Source organism: Puma concolor, chromosome D2, assembly GCF_028749965.1.
Source record: "Puma concolor isolate L17-30 chromosome D2, mPumCon1.1.hap2, whole genome shotgun sequence".
In the NCBI taxonomy this organism is placed as follows: Eukaryota; Metazoa; Chordata; class Mammalia; order Carnivora; family Felidae; genus Puma; species Puma concolor.
This window is the reverse complement of record NC_141677.1, coordinates 76,740,458-76,763,505: the sequence shown is the minus strand read 5'-3', so window position 1 is coordinate 76,763,505 and position 23,048 is coordinate 76,740,458. Positions and strand designations below refer to the sequence as shown.

Genomic DNA, 23,048 nt, shown 5'->3' with positions numbered 1-23,048 from the left:
CTGTGCCTCAGTCTCTCTCGAGGGCTTTTCTGGTTTACTCTTGGATGGCGATGCCTGGCCCACCCTTACTGTGAGCTGCGCTGGCCTGGGAGGTGTGGGGGCCCTGAAGCCTGCAGGGCTGCGCCATCCAGGGCCCCAGGGACTGGCTTCACCTGGAGCTATGAGCTCATGAAGCAAAAGCCACGGCAGGGCGGGGCCAGGAAATGGCTGGGCAAGCAGGGGCCAAGGCAAATAGCAGCCTTTATACAGAGAGGCAGCTGCTTCTTCCTGGGCCGGGGGCCAGGGCCCAGTGAGGCTCACAGCTGTGCTGGCCAAGGTCACTTGAGAAATGAATGCCCGGGAAGGTGGAAGCAACTGATGACCTCCTGAAAGTCGTGACGTCTCAGGGTCTGAAGACCCCCCAGCTACAATAATCCTCTTGCCATGAGCCCCATCAGAGACTCAGCCGACCTGAGTTTGTACACTTCCAGGAACTGGAAGTGCTTTACCTGCAGAGTGTCCACTGCCCTTTGTCAACATCATGTTAAGAGTCCATTCTTACTGTGAGGTCAAACCTGCCTTTCTGTAATACCTGCTCCTAGGTCCTCATTCTTGGGATGCAGAAAATGAATGTCAGGTGACAGTTATTCTCTGGTCCCGGGGCCCTCTTGCAGGTAAACTGGTTTCCTCTAGCCGCTACCTTATGACTTCCCAGAATACCAGCCACATGATGCACCTAAACTGTTTCCCCGGAGGGCTTAGCCCGCTGGAACCCAATCCAGGTTTTTGGCAATTAAACGTGAAACCGCGTCATCAGCTCCCATCAAGCCGTCCTTGCCTAAGTCATCCCCAGACGCACGAGGGGCTAGAGCGGGGAAGATGTTCACGGCACAGAGTTCACCCGATGTCCATGTTCCAGACAAGAAACGGGAGAGGCATGTTGTTTCTGCAGAAACTAACACAGAGAAAGCTGCAGTCTCGATTCAGAATGCTTGGCTGAGCTATAGCTCAAGGGGGTGAGGATTCTAGACATGGACTTTTAGAGTGTTTTTGGCAGAGCCAGTTTCCAGAAAGAGATGACCTCTGGGCCAGGCAGCGGCTTTCCCACTTTGCCACTCGATGTATAACGACGATAGTAGGAACAATAATAGCTGACATGAATGGGCTGCTTGCTGTATCCCAGGCACCTTGCTAGGCATGTTACATGCTTGTTTCCTGCAGTCTTCCTAATAGGCCTATGAAAAGGATGCTATGATCAACCTATTTTTAGATGCCAACAGAGGCACAGAGAAGGATTAGCACAAGGCCACAGAGCAGCAAATGACAGAGGCAGGATTTGAACTCAGCTCTTCCTGGTAGTGGGACAACTGTTCTGGAACTTTTAGCTTCTAGGGATCCACAGCAGCAGCAGGCAAGGACCCGAGACCCCGAGAAGTGGGGCGAGATCTCACCGGTGGCACCATCTGGCAACTTCTGGGGGGTCCATGGGGAATGGGGCACCCCTGTAACCCGGACCTCCCTATGGCCAGGGGTCGTCCCACGATCACGGGCCCAAGGCTGCTCTGCACGCTGAGCCTGGGAGCTCCAGCCTCCACACACGAAGTACTGGAAAAGCCATGACAGCTCAGCGGCCGGCTATCAGCTGGACAGTTACACGCCGCGGGCTGGGCCAGCACAGGAGAATGATTTGGAATGCCTTCTCTCCTCTCCTCCTCCAGAACACCTGATCCAAGTATGCTGTCCCCTCCCTGGCTCTGAGCTCCTTCAGCTCCGAGGCCTGCAGCACACCTGTGATCACGTAACTTATGTGCTGTCTCTATTCCTCGGGCTCTTATCCCCAGAGTTGGCCTTGCCTCTTCGGCTGAGCCGCAAACTGTAAATTCTCTCTCTGCTGCCACCCCCTTTGGATCCTCTGTAGAGTCTGGGACAGTCTGGACACTATGAGGTCACCAATAAATATAGGATTGATTGAAGCAGAAGCAGCCATGAGAAAAGTTATTCACTGGGATCCTGTTTATACTTCTTTTGTCAAAACAAATCCCTTGCTCCTTGAAGATAGAAGTCTTAAAGTCCTTGGTGTCTAGAAGTAAATGCTTGGCTTTTAATAGGGTGTTGGAACTGCATTTCATAGCACATTCCTGGGCTTGGACCTACACGGAGGCAAGTCCTTAAGCCAACAGGACAGAAGTCCAAGCAGGGCCAGACCCAACTTGGAGCAGGCAGGGCCAGGCTGCCTTGTTCCCTGCAAAGCCCAGCACCTGGCACCGAGCCTGGCTGGAGCCGTGGCGCAGGAACATTCGACGAGTGAATGAATAGAATACATTAACGACCTAACTCATCAATTTGCTAGCCATTGGCTATGTCCTAACATACCTGTTTCCAAATTCCTCCCTGGGCTGGGTCAAGTTAACGAATGGAGCTGCCATACTGGAAATGGAGCCCCTTTCCAGCACTGACATGGCCCCCCTTCACAATGCAATAATGTCAGAGCTGGAGAAAGGGCATGTTGCAGAGCGTGGCCATCTACTCTGCAGAAAACCTGGAGGAAAGCCAGTCTGACACCCTCACCTCCCAGGTGGGGAAACTGAGGCCCGGGTAGGGAAAGGGTCTCATCTTATCCATCACCTCAGGGCTCGCTCAGCCGCCTCGGACGTTCCAACAGTGATCAGGGAGTGGAAGTCGTCTAGTAAAACTCAAAGACCCTCACCCAAGAGTCCCCCCCAGGCCTGGCACAGAGACGCCCAGTCGAGTCTTTTAAAAGTCCCTCTTGGGATCTGGCATTTTGTGCGCGGGCAAGTGTAGCTGCTTCTGGCAGCCTGAAGACCTGTAATCGATGCCACACAGGTGCCTCATATACATCTTCAAGGGCCGTCTCTGCATGGAGCCGAGTGGAGGCTTTTAATCGTCAAGAAGAAAAAAAGCAAAATACCTCATGCGTTTTCATTTTTAGCTGAGTAGAAGAGCACAATCAATTTGCAACGTGCAGCACTGCTTCTCGCCAAAAACCACTTATTTTCAACGGAAGCTTTCTTTTTCTGTACATCCAAGTACAGAATCAAAGCATGCAGGACCCAAAAGCACATGTTTTTCTTTCGTCCCTTCTCTCTTTCTTTTTTCAGGGCCCCACGTATCTCTTAACTGTCTAGACCACGTAAGCACCGGCTCAGCCTGGAGCTCGGCTCTCCATTAATGCTTTTTCCCTCCCCTCTGGCTGCCAGGCTCGTGACAGACAGTTTGACAAATATTTAACCGCTGTTAAGCCTAATAGGGATCCTCCTCAGCGACTCAGCACAAGACAGATAACTGGGAACAGAAAAAAAGAAGTGACTGGGATGCTCAGAGAATATTCCTATTTCTAACTGGTCTGAAAATGTAACCCATAATGGCTGTTTGTTTTAAATTATTCCTTGCCAAGAACAATGTTCAGATGATTGAAAAATTCCACTCTGGAACCTCCAATGCTTACTTATTTTTCCTTCTGAGCACCTGCACGGAAAGAAGCTTTGCTCAGAAAATGTAAGTGGTAAAAGGGATAGGGGAACTCTCAAGAGCTCTTAGCATGCTGTACCAGAAAGCCTCCGAGGACTTCGTAGTGGGGACCTGGGTTCTGACAGGCGAGCCTGTAACTGCATTTTGCTCTAGCTGAGTCAGGGCCAGCTAAAGTAGGCGACCAGAGGCCCGCAGGAGGGAGGCTGAGACCCTTCCTTACAGACAGGGTCCGCCTGGGGGCCAGCAGCTGACAAACCGGACCTATGCACACTTGGAACCGAATCAGGAATGTACGTGGCACAGCCCAAGTGTCCACCACTACGAAGGAATCCAGTTCCTCCCAAAGGGGGCTCGGAATCAAATTTCCAACTTGAAGCACAGCTCACAGACGTTGTTCACGGTTGGGGTAAAGCCAGGGAGCTAACAGGATACCCTGAACCTCTGATCCAGACCAAAACAGCTCCAGAGCTCCACTGTGGAAGGGAATCCCCCCGGACCTGGCTGCCTTCTGGTAGTTTGTCCCCAAAGTTTCCAGCTCCCTCATATTTGCATCCAGCTTTGTTCAACTCATTAGCTGGGATTGGATTTGACAGGCCAGGATGCCCTTCCCCACTCTTCTTTTAAGATTAATTTACTGAGTACCTACTTGATGCCCTGAGCTGTGCTAGGCCAGAGGATCAAGTGATCACCAGAAACACCTACTACCCCAAGCATCCAAGAAGCCGGTCCAGCTCTGGGCTCTTTTCCTTGGAGCTAACCTAGAACTCCTCCAGGATGAGAAGCAGTGGAGAGGTGAGAGGCAGAAGCAGGAACTCACTTCCCAGCCACCTATGCAGCTAGGTGTGGCCATATGACCAAGTTGTCAAAAGAATGTGTGCAGAAGCAAAGGCTCCAAGTTAGTTCCGGGTTATGCCCTTCAAGGGAAAGGGCGTGTGCCTTTTCCTTCACTGTCCCCCTTCCCACAGACACACACGCCTAGAAGGCAGATGCTGTGGGGTCCCACCTGGGACCACGAAGAAGAAGGAAACACCTTATAATCAGAAGAGACTGGAACTGAATAGCCATACAGAACTTCCATAGCAGCCCTAGGCTCCTACCCAAGCACTGTTCCAGGACAGAGAAATAAGCTTCCACCTTGTTTAAACCAGTGTTAGCCTGGGTCTTGGCTGTAGCAGCAGAACCTGTATCAAGGCTGCTTGATCCAGCCACCTACTAGCTGTATGACCTTTCCTGACACTCATTTTCTTGGTCCTAAAACGGAGATAATGAGATGATGACCTACCTCATAGGTACGGCTCAATCAAGGCGCTTAGCACAGTGCCTGGCACACGCTAGACCCTCAGTAAATACGATCTATCCACCATTGTCATAAGCAGCCGCCGCCGGTACTCCTGTCCAAATCCTCTGCACCCACACCCTTCACTGCTCAGCCAGGAAAGAGTGTGAACACGCATGGCCATAGAGGGCTTAACTAGAACCAATATTCACCCACTTCAGCCTCATCTAAATCAAGCATTGTTTCAGATGCTCCTTTGCCGCAGAGTGGAAGACCGTGGCATTGCTTCCCACACAATATACCCACCCGACCTCCCTCGGCATGACCCAGGTTGCCATTATAAGGCTCCAGGGGCCCTCTGCTCCTCTGGCAGGCCCTCCACGTGAGCACGTGCAGGACTGTTTCCCTGATGGATTTAAGGCACCCGAGTCTCAAAAAGCTTGTGTTCATTTCGAAAGAGGGTAGCCTGAGATGCAGAACATTTTTCCTCCCCAGCGAACACAATTCAGTCTTCCTTCCCTACGATATTCTGAGTAATCCACACTGAAAGAGTATTTGAGGAAAAATTATCGTTCGGATGCTGGAAGGTTCTGAAGTCAACAGAACTGGTTTTGCTGTATATTACATAAAATAAACACTCGGTTCCAGGAACTCCAGGGAGCACATGGAGAACCACATTTGTTTTCCCAAGATGCATGTGTTGTGCAAACTGCCCCTGTTCCCGGCCACATCAGACTCATGTGTCTCTAGGGTTTCCGAAGGACACAGGCAAGGGGCAATCCCAAGCTGGCCACACCAGCACCTGGGCTGATATTGCCTGGGAAGGTGGGTGAGGTGTGTGTACTCAAGGGGAAGACATCCAGGCAGTCTCTGACCCCAGGCTTTGTGTAAGTGGCTAAATGCAAGATTGTATACAGGGCAACTAAGGGCTTCCTAAGAACTGACGTTCCTTTTTTTAAATATTGACTTCCTTCTTGCAGGATCACTGCCTCTGACGGTCACAGAGCACGAAGTGGGGGCAGCCTGCAGCTGGAGCCCATGCTTTCAAGAGCTAAGCTTCCTTTCAACTCTGAATCCCCTCTGAGCCTCACCTGGTGCTGGGCACCAACATGGGCCCCGAGTCCGGGCTCCTGGCACTCAACACCCGGGCTCCTGGTGATCTTCGAAATCGGCCTGGGTAAGATTGCTTGATTTACTTCCCTCCCCGCCTGCTGCCTGGAAATGGAGCATAAGCCCCACTCGGTCGGATTCCTAACTGTGCTCCCCAGAGCAAAGCCCGGTGCAAGGCCGGCTCGCAGAAATGGGAGCACGGATGAATGGACGGTGGCTGGCGCTTACTGAAGAAGGGAATGATTTCGAGCATGATGAAGATGAGGCCTCTCCACCTAGATAGTCAGACAGCAGCAGAGGTCATACACTGACACGTGTGTGTGGCCATCTGGTCACGGTCACCAGCCGGACACCGGAACACTCAAACCGTAGTGGGCGCACGGGTACTTGGCACCTACTAGGAGCCCAATGCTTTAAGACTCTACTCTCTCACTTACTGCTACCCTGTGGGTGGAGAGTACTGCCCCTGGCACAGCCAGCCTCAGGGACTTGCCCAAGGTCATAAAGTGGCAGTGGAGAGGCTCACCCTTGGGAAACAGAGAGAAGCCAGCAACTTGCTCTTCCCTTAGGAGGAAGCGACCATTTCCCACCAGAGAAGCAAGGACTCACAGGCTCAGAAACACTCAGGGCCTCCATCAGGGAGGAAGAGAGACCCAGGGAGACACAGGGCCTGGGAACAGAGCATGACCCCCAGCAAAGGGCCCTGGGCCAGGTGCAGAGGAGGAATATAAGGGATGGGAGATGCAGGGAGAATAAATATTCTCATGACGAGGGGGATGCAACCACGTCTGGTACTTCAGGATGGAGTTTTCCCTCATAGACAGGCTCGGGTCAAAACTCTGAAAAAAAGCAACTTACTGAACACCTTTGGAGCCCACCAGGGGCCCAAGTGAGCTAAGGTGAGGGACAGATACAAGAGAGGCCAAAACCAGGCTCTGCACCCCCAGTATGGATGGGCTCACAGACTCTACTTTGGGGGAGGGATGGGTCCTGTGGCCTTCATGGAGGAAATGTGAGAAATAGGAAGTTCCACCAAAAGAGCAGCCTCCCCAGCCTCCCCAGCCTCCTCAGCCTCCCAGCCTCCCAGCCTCCCCAGCCTCCCAGCCTCCCAGCCTCCCAGCCTCCTCAGCCTCCCAGCTTCTCCAGCCTCCCAGCCTCCCTAGCCTCCCAGCCTCCCCAGCCTCCCAGTCCAGCCTCCCTAGCCTCCCAGCCTCCCCAGCCTCCCAGCCCAGCCTGCCTAGCCTCCCAGCCTCCTCAGCTTCCCCAGCCTCCTTGCTGATACCTTCTGCAACCCTGCCTGGGACCTGGATCTTCTCTGGACCCCACATAGGACTCGGTGCATGAACCCACACTCCTGCCCCAAGAACACTGTCCTCACTCCAGAAACAAAGACACTGCAGACATTTCAGTTTTCTAAACCTGGCAGTGAGGACTCCCTTTACCAGCTGAATCTGGCGTGTGAGTCTCAGGGCAGAGGACAGACACGAGGTGAAGAAGAGAGATTATGGCAAGGGCCTGTGCACACAATGCTGTCCTAACACAGTCCATCTTGACGGAAGGATCGGCCTTCCCAGGAGCCAGACCACAGTGGCAGGGGCCTGGCCACCACATGCTGCCACCCTGCCCTGCAGATGTCTCTCTCTGCTGGAGGGGGTTCCACGGGTTCTTGGCTCTACTTCTGCCTGCCTTTGCCCCTCCCCGCCCACCTGGAATCCCACTCCCTTCCACATTGAAGACCTGAAACGCCACCTGATTGGCTGAATGGAGCTACAGCTCCCTTGCTGGGCCAAGCAGGAACCAGACGGTCCCCTCTTACCATGGCCACAGAGAGAAAGTGGCTCCTGGGAAATAGCCACAGCTCATCTGAGTTACTGGGGTGGACTGTATATGGGGTTCCCTGAAGTGGGCTAGACTCCCCCTAAGTACACATGCTACCCAAGTCTAGCATATGTGCGCGTGCGCACACACACACACACACACACACACACACACACACACACCCTTCCTCCTCCAGGAAGCCTTCTCAGATTGGCCCAAACGCATTTCTAGGCTCCAGCACAACCACTCCAAAACGAGTACCTTGATATGTAGTAGCACCTATTTCCTGCTGTGATATGGGGGCTCAAAGCCGTGAAAGGGGCTCAGGGTGTATTATGGGCTGAATTGTGCCCCTTCCACAATTACCATGTTGAAGCCCTAACCCTCAAAGCAACTGTATTTGGAGATATGGCCTTTATGGAAATAATAAAGGTTAAACTTGGTCCTAAGGATGGAGCCCTAGTTGGTGGGCTGGTGTCCTCATAAGAAGTAAAGAGACACCAGAGATTGCTGTCTCTCTCTCTATGAGCACAGAGGAAAGGCCCTGTGAGGACACAGCAGGAAGGCAGCCATCTACAAGCCAGGAAAAGAGGTCTCACCAGAAACTCATCCTGAGACTTCCAGCCTCCAGAACTGTGAGAAAATAAATTCTGTTGTTAAAGCCCCTGAGCCTGTGTCATTTTCTCATGGCAACCTGAGTCGTGGCTAATATCGGGCGGGTGATCAAAAGAGCAAAGTTTGAGGCTTAGTTCTGTCATTTATAAGCTCAGTGATCTGTGACAAATCCCTTGGCCTCAGTTTCCTGGTCTGTGAAGTGGAGCTACTGACCCTCTACCCTGCCTCCCTGAGATGCCTATGGAGGTCCAGGGAGAAGGTGGCCCCACTGTAGGGTAGGCGGGCCTGGGCCGGGGTGTGAGATGGACATGAGGCCAATCCTGGCCCCACCACTCATCTTCTGGGTGACCCCAGACAGATCACATGATCAGGGCAGCTGGCATAAGCAGAGCATTTGCTATGTACCAGGCACAATCAGCTGAGCCATGGCAATGAGAACCCTGCTGTTCGTGGGAGTGACAGCCACCTGCTACAGTGGGCACAGCACCCAAGTCAGGACCAGCCATGCCCTCTGGGCAGCCACCCCGGAATGCTGCCTCCCAGCCCTCACCACTGTTGGCCCCAGAACACTGGCTGGTGCTCCAGGAACTGGGGAGAGCTGGCCCTTTGCTCCTTCCCACTGCACAATGGGGAAATCAGCCGGGGCCTTGGAAGAAGGGGCCAAAGCATTCCAGGCCATCTGCAGCAATGTCCAAAGCTCATATACTTTCCACGCTGAGGCCTCTCCCCTTGGGGTGTCATTGACGCAGCCACCCCAAGGGGATGGGAACTCCTCAGCAGACACTGCCCAGCCTGGCTCAGAAGGCTGCCTCAACACCCATCTAAAATCCAGTCCCCAAGGGGCCAGGGCATATGCGTGAAGAAGCATCCCCCCACCCACCCGCCACCCACATGCGGATGTTGTGGCTGCTGAAGATGGGAAGCCCTGACTCACCGCATGGCCATGTCGGCAGGCAGGGAGGTGAGTGGCCGGCAGGGAACCAAGGGCCCCTTGCTCGCATGGAAAGAAACACCTGCAGAGCAGTCAATGGTGGGCGCCGGCACAGGGGTGCCGAGTTTGAGCTGCCATCGCTAACACTGAACGAATTTCAGGACACAGATCTCTGGAGAACAGCCAGGTGTGCACCAGAATGGAACATTCCCCACCAGGGCTGGAGGGACGCCCTCCCTGTTATGGGCCACAGCCCCTGCAACATCTCCCAGAGTGCAGGCACCTCAGTGAGCCACTCCTACGTGTGCCTCAGCCACCATCTCCCGGGGGCAGATCTGCACACATGACACAGGTCCTTCCGAAGGCGCTTCCTCCTTGTGCTGGGATGGTCTCGGACTTCAGGGAATTTGCCCAGAGAAAGGGAACAGCTTCCAAAGGCAGTGGAAGGCCACAGCCCACCCTGTCTCCCGTTCGCTGCTTTATCTTCACAGTATAAATAAGCTTCGCCTACATTTATGGTTACGTTGGTCAAACCCTATTCCCCAGCCAGCTCTGCTCTGTCATTTAAAAGGAAAAAAAACACCACTCAGATCACTTTCATTACCTTGGATAGGGCGAAGCATTTGGCATCAACTTCACTCCGCCTGGGCTCTGGGCTCTGGTTGGCCACCACCCCCTTTCACACCCCACTGGTTATTAAGAATTTTTCACTTCCCTAGCCAGGTTTCACCCACATGCTGTTCTTCTGTGGGCGTGGAAGCTCCTTGTCCTGGGGCTGGGTCTCTGCTGACAAAGCCGTGGAGGTATCATGAGACAGCCTGGAACTGGTAGGTTGCGAAAGGGAGGGCTGGCCGTGCAAATTTCAGTAAAGCAAAGCCTTTTTCCTTTTGTCAGTTTTGAGAAAGGTTCTCATACGAGAAGACAAATCCCCCCATAGGCTGTGTTGAAAGCTTGTGACAAGAGGGGTCAGTGGTGGCTTAGGCTAGGCCTTGGCACACAGAGGGCTGGGGTTCAGTTTTGTTGTTTGTTTTTATTATTTTTGATAGTTCTCTCGATTCTAGACCCTTCCGTGTTGATGGTTCTGGGGCATAAATGGAAATAAGCCTAGGATCAAAGGAGAGAGAAGGAGCTGGAAGGGCCCAAAGTGTCTCAAAATTTGGATTTAGGCCATGCTGGGAGTAGACACCCAGGCATAGTAAAGGGGGTACTCTGATAGGGCATCGGGCAAACAGGACTTGAGCAAGATCAAACTTGGAAATCAGACAGGACCCCAGAAATCAAGAGGCATGAACACGGTCTAAAGTCCAAACCTGGGCATTGACAGCAGTGGAAGGAATATGGCAGTGGGACCAGTGGAAGAGCTTGGGGTTGACACCAGAATAGCTCAGCCTGTCCAGCCCTGACATGGCTCCTATGGGACAGAAACCATCGTCAGCAGACCCATTCTGGGCCAGATATTGTAGCTAGGACTACATTCTCTGGCGAACTTTTTAAAATTATAAAATTCTGGGCCCAGAGACTCTTGATTCCATAAAGCCTTAGAACTATTTATTTCTTAAATGCTCCAAGGTGGCTCTGATATTAGGCTCTGCCCTGGGCTCCCAGTTGAAACCACTAATTTTCCATCTAACCGAGGAAGAGGGTGCATAGGCAATGGAAATTTCACTATGTCTTTTTTGAGTTGCCCTCTGTTTTGTCTAAGAATGCCTGTCTATGCCTGTTATAATGTCATATTCTGCCTGACAGAATTTGCTCTTTTCTATGTCCTTTTTGGTATGAATACAGTATTTACTCTTGCTGGTCATTTGTTCCATACAGCTGTGTTGCAATATCCCCGGTGTTCAGTAGGTGTCGCTGTAACACAGGATGAACACGACCCAGTCCTGAAATTCTTCCAGGTCCCTGTTCTCCAGCCTGCACACAGGTTAGTACCGTTCTCCGTCAGTCCTCCAGATTTAAAAGTTTCTATCTTGAATTATCTTAGAATGAAGAATAAGTATGAATGAAGTTATAGAAGAATAACTTATAATGAACAATCACCGCCATTTGTTTCTCAGAGCCCAGGAAATGATATTTCACAAGGATTGTCTCCGTTTCTCTCCCACTTTTGTGCCCTCTCCTACAATGGAGGTTCTCAAACTTCATGGCCTCAGGAAATTGTCACACCTCTAGAAATTATCAACATCCCCCCCCAACTGCTTTTGTTTATGTGGGTTATATCTATTAATACTTTCCATATTAGAAAATAAAATTGAGAAAAAATGCAAACACAGGAATACACAAGCATATATATTCTGTTAACTGTTCAAGTGATGATATCATCTTGTGTCAAATGGGCTCTAGAAATTTCTGCACTTGTGAGAGAATAAGAGTGAAAAAAGAGAATAGTACCGTTATGGGTTATTATGTATCATTATGAACACAGTTTCCATCTTGCTTAAAGAGTCTCAGGGACCCCGGAGAGTCCCAATTCACATTTAGAAACTGCTACTCTATCAGTTTTGAAGTTTTGCTGTCTGTTCTTAACAAATCTGAGGTTAATCAATATTTGCTTCTGAAAGACAGAGTTTCAAATGCTTTAATTCTGATTATTCCACCTTCGTTTTTTAAAGTTTTCTTCCTCACCTTTTATATGCTTTGCCATTTTTATAGCCTCTTCTTCCTTGTTCATATTTCCAAGTCTCTCTTATACTTCTTAAAATATACCTATATCCCATATGCTCTTCGTGCAATGTGACTGAGGCCCCGCCCCCTGCCAAGGGCTGGTGTCTCTGTTCCCTCTCTTTGAATCTGGGTAGGGGTTTGTCACTACTCCAATGAGTAGAATGTGGCGAAGGTGATGCTTTGTGATTTCTGAGGCTGGGTCACAAAAGGGATGTAGCTCCTGCTTCACTCTCCATTTCTGGGATGCTTATCCGTGGGATAAGCCACCATGCTGTGAGGAAGTCCAGGCCACATGGTAAAGCCACATGGGGAGGAGCTGGGGACCCATTAACAGCCAGCATCAACTGCCAGACGTGTAAGTGGGTTAGTCTTCCAACCTTCAAGTCTTGCACTCAGGCCTTGAACAACATGAAGCAGAAATAAGCCATCCCTGCTTTACTCTCTTTGAATTCTGGATCTACAGAATCCATGAGCATGATGTTTGTTTTATTTCACTACATCACTCATTGGTAGTAGATGGAACATTCCTAAATTTCTAATTTAGGTCTGGCACATTTAGGTCTGGCACGTTAGGTCTAAATATTTGTTAGATTTATAAAATACCATAGCTAATGTATTATTCTTCTGGAATCTACCGCCTACTCTTTAGAAAAGTCCCACAACCTTCATGGGATATCTTCAATCCATGAGTGGAACAAGAAGTCACTCTCTCGTTTGCCGGTGAATGAAAGCCCCCAGATCAGAGGGGGCTCCTGTCCCACACAGCTCCTTGGAAAGTCAAGAGCTATGGATTCCCTGGAATCTACCCTCAAAGCAAATAAGGCCCTCATCCCTCTGTTTCCGAAACAAGAAGCTGTATTGTCCCTGGCTGCGGGTGCCATTTTGTTTTCCTCATACTGGGTAGTTCCAGGACAAAAGTGATATGGGGAGAAGCAGACATTTTCCAAACAGCACCTGCATCATCCGGTCTAAAAATAAATCCAGTAGGACTGGTTTTAGGAGAGAAGCCACTGCTAAAAATAATGCTTACACGTACGATGACATCAGCAGGTAACTGACCTGGGACCTGCAGGGCCCCAGCATCTAACCGACATCTTGAGCTCTGGTCTGCTTTGTGAGGTGATCAATCTGTCTTCACCCTCCGCCCACCTGGCCTTCATTCCAGGAGCCCAGGGCTGGGCCCGCTAAATTCAAGGAAAGGGGCTGGCAGAACATAGGGAAGCTCTGGATTTAGAGCTTTCATTAAAAAATAATATGGACTTTCTATTTCAAGAACAGAATGTCTAATAATGCTGCTGAGGAGAAGCTCTCCAGGACCTGCTTTGATGGTAAATACAAATGGTTGTAATTAGCATATTAATAGCGGTTTGATTTCTAAGGCCGTAGGAAAGCATCTCTCCAGCCTCTACAATACTATCTGCTTGGAGGTAATTACAGAACAGAGACAGAGCCCCAGAGGGCGGAAGCCTGCTCTCCCAGTTCTGCCTCCAACCAGCCTGCAGCCAAGTTTCTGGTCAAGAACATGGAGGCGTGGGGGCTGATCCCCCCCACTCGCACCCATTTTAGCCCTAACCTTTCCATGGTCTGACGACCTGATTCCCCAAAAGTGAAAACAGAGCATTTCAGACCCAAAAGAACCCAAGTCCCAGCAGAGAGGGCCTCACACGAATAAGGATCGACGGTCTATGAACGAGTCCCAGGACAACTTTGGCAACTCACGAGAGCATCACTGATTTTTAAAGAACGCTCCAAACCTGATATTCCCAGCAACCAGCCAGCACGCACCCCTGAGAGCTGAGAAGTGAAAAGCAAACTCAAGCCCCCAGGGCCGGGGTAGGGGTGGGGGTGTTGAGCCGGGAGGGTGGTACCAGGCAGGCTGCGGTTTCCAGGTCTCACACCTGCCCGCGAGCTGCACAGAACACCCCATGCCCACCTTGGGGCTTGTGAGCACCACGCTGGGCTCTAAATCACAGCCCAGGATTCAGTGAAAAGCGGGCTCTGTGGCTCCTGCTCTAATTGCTCTGGAGGGTGGAAGGTTGGGGAGCTGGATTCGTTTGTACTCAAGAGTGGTTCTTGTCTTTTCAAAGGCGCTGATGGGATGGCAGGCAGGGGCCGCCTCAGGCAGCCTAATTGCTGCAACTCTACACTCCAATTAGACACCAAATGAACGTGCTGAATAATCCAAAACAGACCAAGCTTCCGGGGACCACTCCAAAAGCAAGTTCCAGTCCAAAGGAAGCTTTTTCCTCTCCACTCAACTGCTGATCCCTCTAACACCTCAAACTGGAAGCAGCTCACTCTACTGGAAGAGCCTCGAGGACAGGACGTTTGTCCTCCACTTGCATATGCCTAACACACAGTAGGCACCCTCCCTCAGAAGCAGAGCTGGCCAGTGAGACGAGGACAAGCTGTTAGGTTCAGCTTCCAGAAAAGCTCCTTCAAGGTCATTGACTCATTGAGAGAAATGTGCATTTTTCTTTTTCCTTCTATTCTTTTTTTCTACTGCCTGGAACAAGAATGTGATGGCTGGAGCTGCATCAGCCGTAGTAGGCCATGAGGTATCTGGTAGAGCAGAAAGATAGAAGGAACCCGGGTCCTTGATGACACAGAACTGCCAATCCACGGCCTACTTCCAGACTTCATTTACGTGAAGAAAAAATGTGCTGTTCAAACCATCCAGCCAGTAATCATGGGTATCTAATCCATGGGGTACTTGCCTTACCACCAAAACTTCCCTTGCTAAATCCTACCACTCAGTCAAGGCTGCCTCCTCTAGGAAGTTTTCTTGGATTATACCCGAGGGAGGGAAAAATCACTTCTTTATTTGACCAACTGCAGTACTTTGTCCTCTAGTATAGCAATTAAGAATTTATTATCAGGAGCCAGACAGACCAGAGTGCAAATCCAAGTTCTTCCACTCACTAGTCATGTGACTTCGGGCAAATCATTTCACCTCTTTCAGACCCAGTTTCATCTGCTGTCAGTTGGGATGGAAACACTACCGGGAGCTTCCTGAGACTTGGACCATAATATAGGTAAAGCCCCTGGCATTCCATCAGCACACAATAAACATGACCCTAACTTTTGTAGCCATCAGCCATTTGTTTTTTTTTTTAATTTTTTTTTCAACGTTTATTTATTTATTTGGGACAGAGAGAGACAGAGCATGAACGGGGGAGGGGCAGAGAGAGAGAGAGACACACACAGAATCGGAAACAGGCTCCAGGCTCTGAGCCATCAGCCCAGAGCCCGACGCGGGGCTCGAACTCACGGACTGCGAGATCGTGACCTGGCTGAAGTCGGACGCTTAACCGACTGCGCCACCCAGGCGCCCCAGCCATCAGCCATTTGTAAGCCACTGTTGTGATTTTTTTTTTTTTACCACAATCTTTGCCATAATCTATCAACTGCAACAGTTCCCATTACTATAGCATTGACTCGATATTTCTCTTTAACTTGGGTGTTAATGGACTCTCCCTCCTACCTGTTAAGCAATTATATATGGGAAATTACTGCTGTTACTGTGTATTTTTTATGACATACATTTAAAAAAATGCATAACCACGGGGCACCTGGGTGGCTCAGTCGGTTAAACGTCTGACTTCGGCTCAGGTCATGAACTCGCTTTCGTGAGTTCAAGCCCCTCATTGGGCTCTATGCTGACAGCTCAGAACCTGGAGTCTGCTTCAGAATCTGTGTCTCCCTCTCTTTCTGCTCCTCCCCTGCTTGTGCTCTCTCTCTCTCTCAAAAAATAAAGATTAAAATTTTTTTTTAAATGCATAACCACAATTCAGTGTGCTACCTACAATCATCACACACACCAAGAGGTGACTGCCACCCTTCCTAATGTCATTCTGATGTACTGAGGAATGAAGTGTACATATATCTTCTGTTTCCTATCAACCAGGTTCCTTGAAGATGGGGCCTGGGTGGCACTTGTCTCTGACTAACCCAGCATCCGGGACACAAAGGAAGTCCATTGAATATCTGCCTAATGAGCAGGAAAACATTCTCTCGCAGCCATTATCGGAGAACCCAGCCAAATTCCATTCCAGCACATTCTGAGGGCCATCCAAATTCTTCTGCTGTGCTGGGTGCATGTTCCATAAAAAAAAAAAAAAAAAAAAAATCACACGTAAGAAGTGGGCTGTCAGCAAAGGAGTTTGCAATTGTTTCCACAAACACTTCCATGAACCTTAAATGGCTTTTGCTGTGATGGGATTTGATCCATTTCATGACGCCCTGGAGAGACCCGTACTGGCCAGTGAAACGTGGCAGGGACTTCACAGAAAAGGGGTCCTTCTCTGAGCTGGACAAAGAGGACCTTCTGAAGGAGTTTTGCACCTCCTCAACAGCTGAATACATTCTTGCAAAATATTTCCATCAGGGAGTGTAGTCCTTATGCAAAGCAAGAGGTGGTGACATTATGAAAACACTGGATCCCAAATAAAATGTGAGCTGTAACAAGGATGCAGCAGGACCCAGCTTCTGGGTCAGAGATACTTCTTTAACGGTGGAAATGTTTTCACGGAAAATAGTGCACTTGGCCTGTTAAGGAGTAACCAAGCAAACTGTTTTGGGGCATAAGGAAAATGTTTCATTTGGCAAATCCACGCCAATTCAGACTGGACGGTAACTCACTTCTCCTACCACCTCCACCTTCCGTGGCCAAACGGCAGACTGAAAAAAATGAGGCAGGTGTAGGCAGGAGGCTGCTTGGAACCAAAGGACCAGAGACTACATGCCGGAGCTGGAGGATGCCCGTCTGGCGGGAAGTTCATCCAGCAGGAATGAGCTCGACCCTCCGGCCCCATCTGCACTGTGTCCTCACCCCATCCTGGGTAGGATGCTGGGTGGTCGTCACAACCATCAAGCCCCGAGAGGCAGCAGTACGAAGTCACATCCAGGCCTTGCCTGTAAACCGGCAACTTAGGCAACTTCTGGAAGCCTGATCTGAGAAGGAAAATGCCACTTCCCGCAGGATTGCTGGGGGACGGCGTGCACTCAGGGGGTGTGAGAAGAGCTTGGCAAGCTGCACAGCAGCCCGCTGCCTCTACAGGGAGGGACACAGCCACACTCAGAGCAACAGCCAGCGGCATGTGGCCTGAGTGAGCCCCACAGGCCGGTGGTGATTTTGAGGATCATAGGAAACCCTGAAATTCAGAGGCATAGGAGGTACCAGTAGCTGAATCCATCCCCGAAGGGAGAGCTGACTTTCCCCATCCAGACCCAACTGGGAAAATAATTGGCTGCCGGCCAGAGACCCTGGAGAGGCTATCAGCAGAACTGCAGAGAAACAGACCCCACACCCACTGCTGATGACCATCTCAGGCTCCGGAGAGATGCCTTCCACCCTGCAGGGGCCCGCCCTGTGCACAGGGGTCTTAGTTGAAGTTCATGGAGATGCCAGGAGGTGTTACTTATTTACTCCAGAGTACAGGTGAGGAACTGCTTCCTAAAGGTGACAGACTTGCCCAAGGCTGTTCAGCGAGTAAGTGGAAACACAAAGAAGGAGCCTAGTCTGGTTTTAAAGACATCGCTCTCCTTCCAGAACCATCAGAAATATGATCTAACACAACATCCCCTCAGCCCACCTCCCAAAGCCCCTGCCTGTAGCTGCCGTCTTCCTTTTGTTTGCCTTTGTAACTGAAGCCTCGGCCCAGGGCTAACAGCCCGTCAGCTCCCTCCCTGTGTCCTTCCCACACGAGCTCGCCTCTGAACTCAGCAAACAGACTATGTTTAACCTCTCCACCTAGAGCTCATTCTCTCAAACTCTCTCTCTTGTGATGGCAGGGCATGGGGAGAGCAAAGGGGAGGGGGGGAGGGGAGTGGAGGACGGTGGGGGATAGCTCGCCTCTCCTCCCTTGCTGACATCTCAGAAAAAATCTATCTCCTGTGGTGGCCAGGACTTCAAGAGCAGCCCTCCTGCAGTGGCCGAGGGAGTGAGCAGAGCAGTCCTGTCATCTGCTCCCCGCACCCCCCGGCCCACCCCCAGCACACACACACTCCTATTTACACCTCTCAATCCAGCTATCTCCTTTTTTGGACAATGTTGCCCTTTGGGCTCACTGTGGAAGCTCGGTCCTTGTGTCTCTTTACCAGGAAGGGGGAAGCACAGCGACGAATCAAACAGAGTTGGCCTGCCACCAGTGCTGCAACTGGTGATGTCTGATTGCCCTCCGGGGCACCTTCCGATGGCCTGTCTAGCCAAGCTCTCAGCCAGTTTCTCCAAAACGGGGAGCTGGCCAGCTGTGCCCAGCTGGGCAAGCTCGGAGCCCCTCCAGGCCGGCTGTCCCATGGCCAGTTCCGTGGAGGCCCACTGCATCTTTCTGCCTGAGCAACCCCACCTCGCAGAGCCCCGGGGCAGGCCCTGGCCTGGCACAGCCCGGCACGCTGGCCTGTCATAATACAGTCCTCTCCTGTGTTCCTCGAAGCCAGCAAGGACGGCTGCCACTTTGCCCACTCTGCAGAGAGGAGGAGCAGGACTCAGACACACGCGCTTCCCAGGGGCAGCAGGAAGATTTTTCACCTCTTCATGTCTAATGTACGGAGTTATTTATTGCTCGCTTACTTTCCAAAAAGGACCCACAGTGTGTCCCAATAAAAGCATGTTTCAGTTGTTCAATGGAAGACAAAGAGCAGGAAATAAGCAGCGAAGAGGGAGAGGAGAACAAAATGAGCTCCCCCCAGGACCTCTGACGCAGGAGCGCTATGCTTTCAGCATGAAACTTGGCTGTGGGCTTCCTCGCAGTTTGAACAAAGAGAGACACGGGTGGGTGGTTCGTGGTGGTGCTGGGCGGGGAGGAGAAACTAAAACCAGGCTTCAGGGCTCCTCATTAAGTAAACAGACCACGAGCACCTACTGTGTGCAGGCACTGGCTACATGTCGGGGGCACCGGGGACTGAGATTCAGCCCCTGTCCACGAGGGCAGGCAGGCAAAGTTTGGTGGGCAAGCGAAGAGCTCCCGGAAGGCGGGGGGCATCACTCTGCCCTCCCTCAAGTAGCAGGGATGGTAGAGACGCTGGAACAGAATGGGACAAAGGACAGTGTCACCTGGCATCCCCTGGCCACACCCACAGGAACAAGTGAGGCTGCCCTCTCCACTTGCCAAGCTGTCCTCGTCCCCTAGGGAAGGTTCGGAGCCTAGGAGAAAGGCCTTCCCTAAATCGGAGTGCACAGCCTTGCCTATATGCCCTGCAGTTACCTCTAAGGCAGGATGTGAGGAGGTCAGGGACCAGCACAGAGTCCCTTCCTGCCACAGGCCCAGAAATGCTTCTCCCAGCTCTAGCCCTACGCCCCACACGCGAGATGCCACTTCTGGGAACTGCCAGGCACCTCCTGGGTCCACAAAGCCAACAGACCTGCTTCCTCCTTGTTTCCTGACATCCTCAGCCTCCAGCCTGCCCTGTCCATCCCTTTTGCAGGGCCTCAGTTTCCCCACCTGGCAGCGAGGCAGTAAGGCTCACACAGGACGGAGGTTTTCCAGCTCTCACATTATAGAAAAATCCTAACTTGTTAGTGGGGAAACTGGACCAGAACGTGGATCCTCAGCTCCAGGCACTGGCACCACCACCTGGAAGGAGCCACCAGGACGGAAGGACGTGTGAGCTCAGTGGCCAAAGGGAGGGGCTGAGCTTACTTCCTGCTGCAAACCAACATGGAAGAGATCAAAGCTGCTCCTGGGGAGATTCTCCGAGCCTTACGACCCTTGGGACCCTCTCAGCAGGAGGCAGAAGCAGAGGCAGCTCCCCCTTCCCCGGCACACACACTGCCTCTTTGGACCCTTGGGTTAGGCTCTCCTACTCACCAGCCAGTGGCCCTGACAAGTCCCTTCTCTTTGAGCCTTAGGGAGGCAGTGTGACTCATAATCAGGGGCCATACAGAATTTGAAAGGTCTAGCTTCTGGCCTAGGAGACTCTCTACCATAACCACGGCCGTCTCTTGCCAGTTTTGTCTCCGGGTCAGAGTCATTTTCCCTGACATCTGTTGAGGTGGGAGGCCTACAAGACAGCCAGCAGCCTGCCTTCAGGGTACTTAATCTGGAGACATTCACACACACACACACACACACACACACACACACACTCACTCACATAATACAGGGATGGATCACAAATGCCACGCTGTGTCCTATCAACAAGAAAGAATCCCTGCAGATTCTTCCAGAAGGCTGGACAGCAACAGATAACAAAAGGCGAGGTTCCTCTCACATAAGTTGGGTCACGGTTGTACCTGAGGCCTCAGGATGAGGCAGTCAACCAAAATGAAATGGCTCCTGGAAATCAGGACTACACCTTGATGCTGAGGTGGGGAGAGGGAGTCTCATGGACAGCCAATCAGCCCAATTGCCTTCCATTCCTGGGTGAAAGATTCTAGCCTGAGAGAGAGCCCAGCCGGCTGTGTCCTCAGAGGGGTGCAAAAGACAACAAGAAGGACCGGCTCATTCTACTGAGCTCCCTGGTGAGCTGGTTTCACCAGGGCCCCAGCCAGGGCCCAAGGATCGGGTGAACAGCGAGGACCCCCCAGTCCTTCCGAGCAGGGCCCACAGGTCGGCCAGCTAGCCCCCTCTGATGGTGTCTGACGGTCAGGCAGGTGGCGTGCGAGCTGGCCGAGGTGCTCAGCCTCACAGCTCCAGCCCACACGTCCCACAGAGACCTGAGGCCACTCCCAGAGTGGGGCAGCCAGCGCCATGAGGCCAAGGCTCGACTACAGGGCCCCACAGGCAGGAAGCTGCAACAGAAGAGTGTTCACCCTCCATAAACCCAGCCCCATGGGGCTTTTTCCTTCCTGTCCCCGGAAATGAAAACTCTGACCCAGGAGGTCACAGTCAGGGAATAACAAGCAAATGCCCCAAACGGCAGATCGTGAAGGTGGGAGGACAGGACTGCCAGGCAGGGGTGGAGGGAGGTATCCAGCTGCATGGGCGCCAGAGGACCACTCCTCGGGTCCCTGCATGACAGTGGCTTCTCATCTTCCGCTCCTCCCTTCCCATCCTCATAGATTCCTCTGCTGACTCGCTGGCTCTGTGGACACCTTCCCATCTCCCCACGGAGGCCCAGGCACTAGGGGAGGGCCAGGGCTTACAAAGGTGTCACGCACCTTCTAGGAAAATAGACACCTGAAGCCCAGTTCTGTTCCCCGTGGCCAGAGTTTGGTGGCGGCATGTGTGGAACACTCTAGGGCCCAGGTGGAGGGGGTGGGTGGTTATTCCATTGACTTTGGAGGTAGGACCTGGCCAGGTAGGGAGGAGGACAGAGGATGTGGCCTGAGCAAAGCCAGAAGCAGGAAGAAAACCTATTTACCAAGGGCCTGGGTGCTCAGCACTGGACAGATGTTCCCAAACGTGTCCCTGCATTTAAAGTCTCCAGCAACCCTGAGACCATCTCCAGAGTGGTCCCCGTATCTACAGGTGAGGACCAGGCGAGGACAGGACCTGAGTCTGCCTCTGCTTCTGAGTAGTGTGTGACCTTAGGCAAGGGGTTTCACTGCCACAAACCCCGATTTCCTTATTTGCCAAAGAAGCCTAAAAACACCTCTCTCTTAGGGTTTTGGGGTAGGTACGAAGAGGCAATGCAAAGTGCTGGGCACGGTATCTGGCACATGATAAATGATGGTCAGTGATGGCTATCATTATTATCACATGGTCAGTGATGGCTATCATTATCATTATTATTTTTGCAAGGGGGGGGTGTTAAGCAAATTGCCCGAAGCTACACAGCTCGTAAATAAAAAGCAGGGATTTTTGTGCTGTGACGTGCTGATAACCACCATGCTGGTAGAGGTTTACTCAAAGGCATGAGAAGCCCGAAGGCTTCTGGGGCTGGGGAGAGGACCACTCTGGGTAGCTTCATATAGCAAGTCAGTGAGCCATTTTAAGGGGGCAGAGGCCAGGCTTGGTAAGATGCCCTGCCTTAGGGCTGTGGGCTTGGACTCTATCCTATGGACAGTGGGTGAGCCATTTATATCTGCTAGAAGTCTCAGCTCTGATGTCTTCAGAAAAGAAGCTTCTAAGTGCTAAAGTCAGCAAACAAGGTCAGATTGGATGGGCAAGAAGGAAAAAGAAATGAGCCATTAATAGTGGACCAATGGAGAGGCTACTGAATCAGTCCCAGCAGGGTGAGGAGTGTCAGGGCAGTAGGATGGAGAAGAGGGGGCTGACCTAACTGAGTGGGGACAGGAACTCTGAGGTTTCTACCTGGTGAGGCTGGTAAAGCCACTGTGGGACATGGAAATCTAGGAAGGGTGCAGGGTGGGAATGGGTGAGAAGTTAACCCAGCAGCAGCTAAGTGTGGCTGAGAACTATTCCTTCCGTGTTAAAGTCAGATGGGAATGGAGGGGAGCAAAAGCCCTAACAGAATACGTCTCATGGCCAGCTGGCCCAAGGAGGCAGCCAGGAGGCTGTCGGGGTGGACAGCCCCCTCTGCACCCACACCCACATCCTGACCCCCGGTTAGCACGTGCCCTACAAGCCCCACCTGGTGGCCCCCAAGGTGGTCTCTCAGAGACAGCCAGTGTCACATTCATGCCCATCTGCTGCCTCCCGAAAGGCCCTGTGGAGGGGGGGGGTGGCGGGGGGAACCGACAGCAGGGGAGCGAGGAACCACCTCTGAGAAGAGGGAGGAAGAGACAGGTGGACAGCAGAAGCAGCTGCCAAAGCAGAGACCTCATGGGTGGTGTGAAAGGTATCCTGTGACCCAGCGTCACAGAGAAACCTGCTCCCAGCCTGACACCACAGGGGACCAAAGCCCCAGCGGCTCCTGCCTCCCATGGTGTTACCTGAGCTATGGAAGAGCATCCCCAGGAATGGAGGCCATTTATGGTACATTTCAGGTCCTGGCTGGCCACTTGAGAAGCGCTGTCTCATTTCTCCCTGGCGCACAGTAAGTAAATGATAAATATCTGGAGAAGTGAATGGATCTCATATCACTCTGAAAGCCCTGCTTGCTCTGTCCATGGCTCCCCTTCGTTCTCTGTTCTCACCCTGCGGACTGCTGCAGGGGCTCTCACAGGAACACTTAGTGGCTCCCTACTACCTGTAGGACAAAGACCTAACCTTTCAGGCCAGAGGCACAGATGGTGTCTTGGGCCTGACACAGCCTCCCTTGGACCTTTTCCCTCATGACTTGTCTGCACTAAGCCCTTCGAAGCAGTGCATACATCACTCC

General features: G+C 51.9%; 1 protein-coding gene across 2 annotated transcripts in view; it reads right to left on the bottom strand.

Moving 5' to 3' along the window:
• Positions 1-23,048, bottom strand: part of GRK5 (G protein-coupled receptor kinase 5) — a 217,941-nt gene that overhangs the window by 79,372 nt on the left and 115,521 nt on the right. The window lies entirely within an intron of this gene.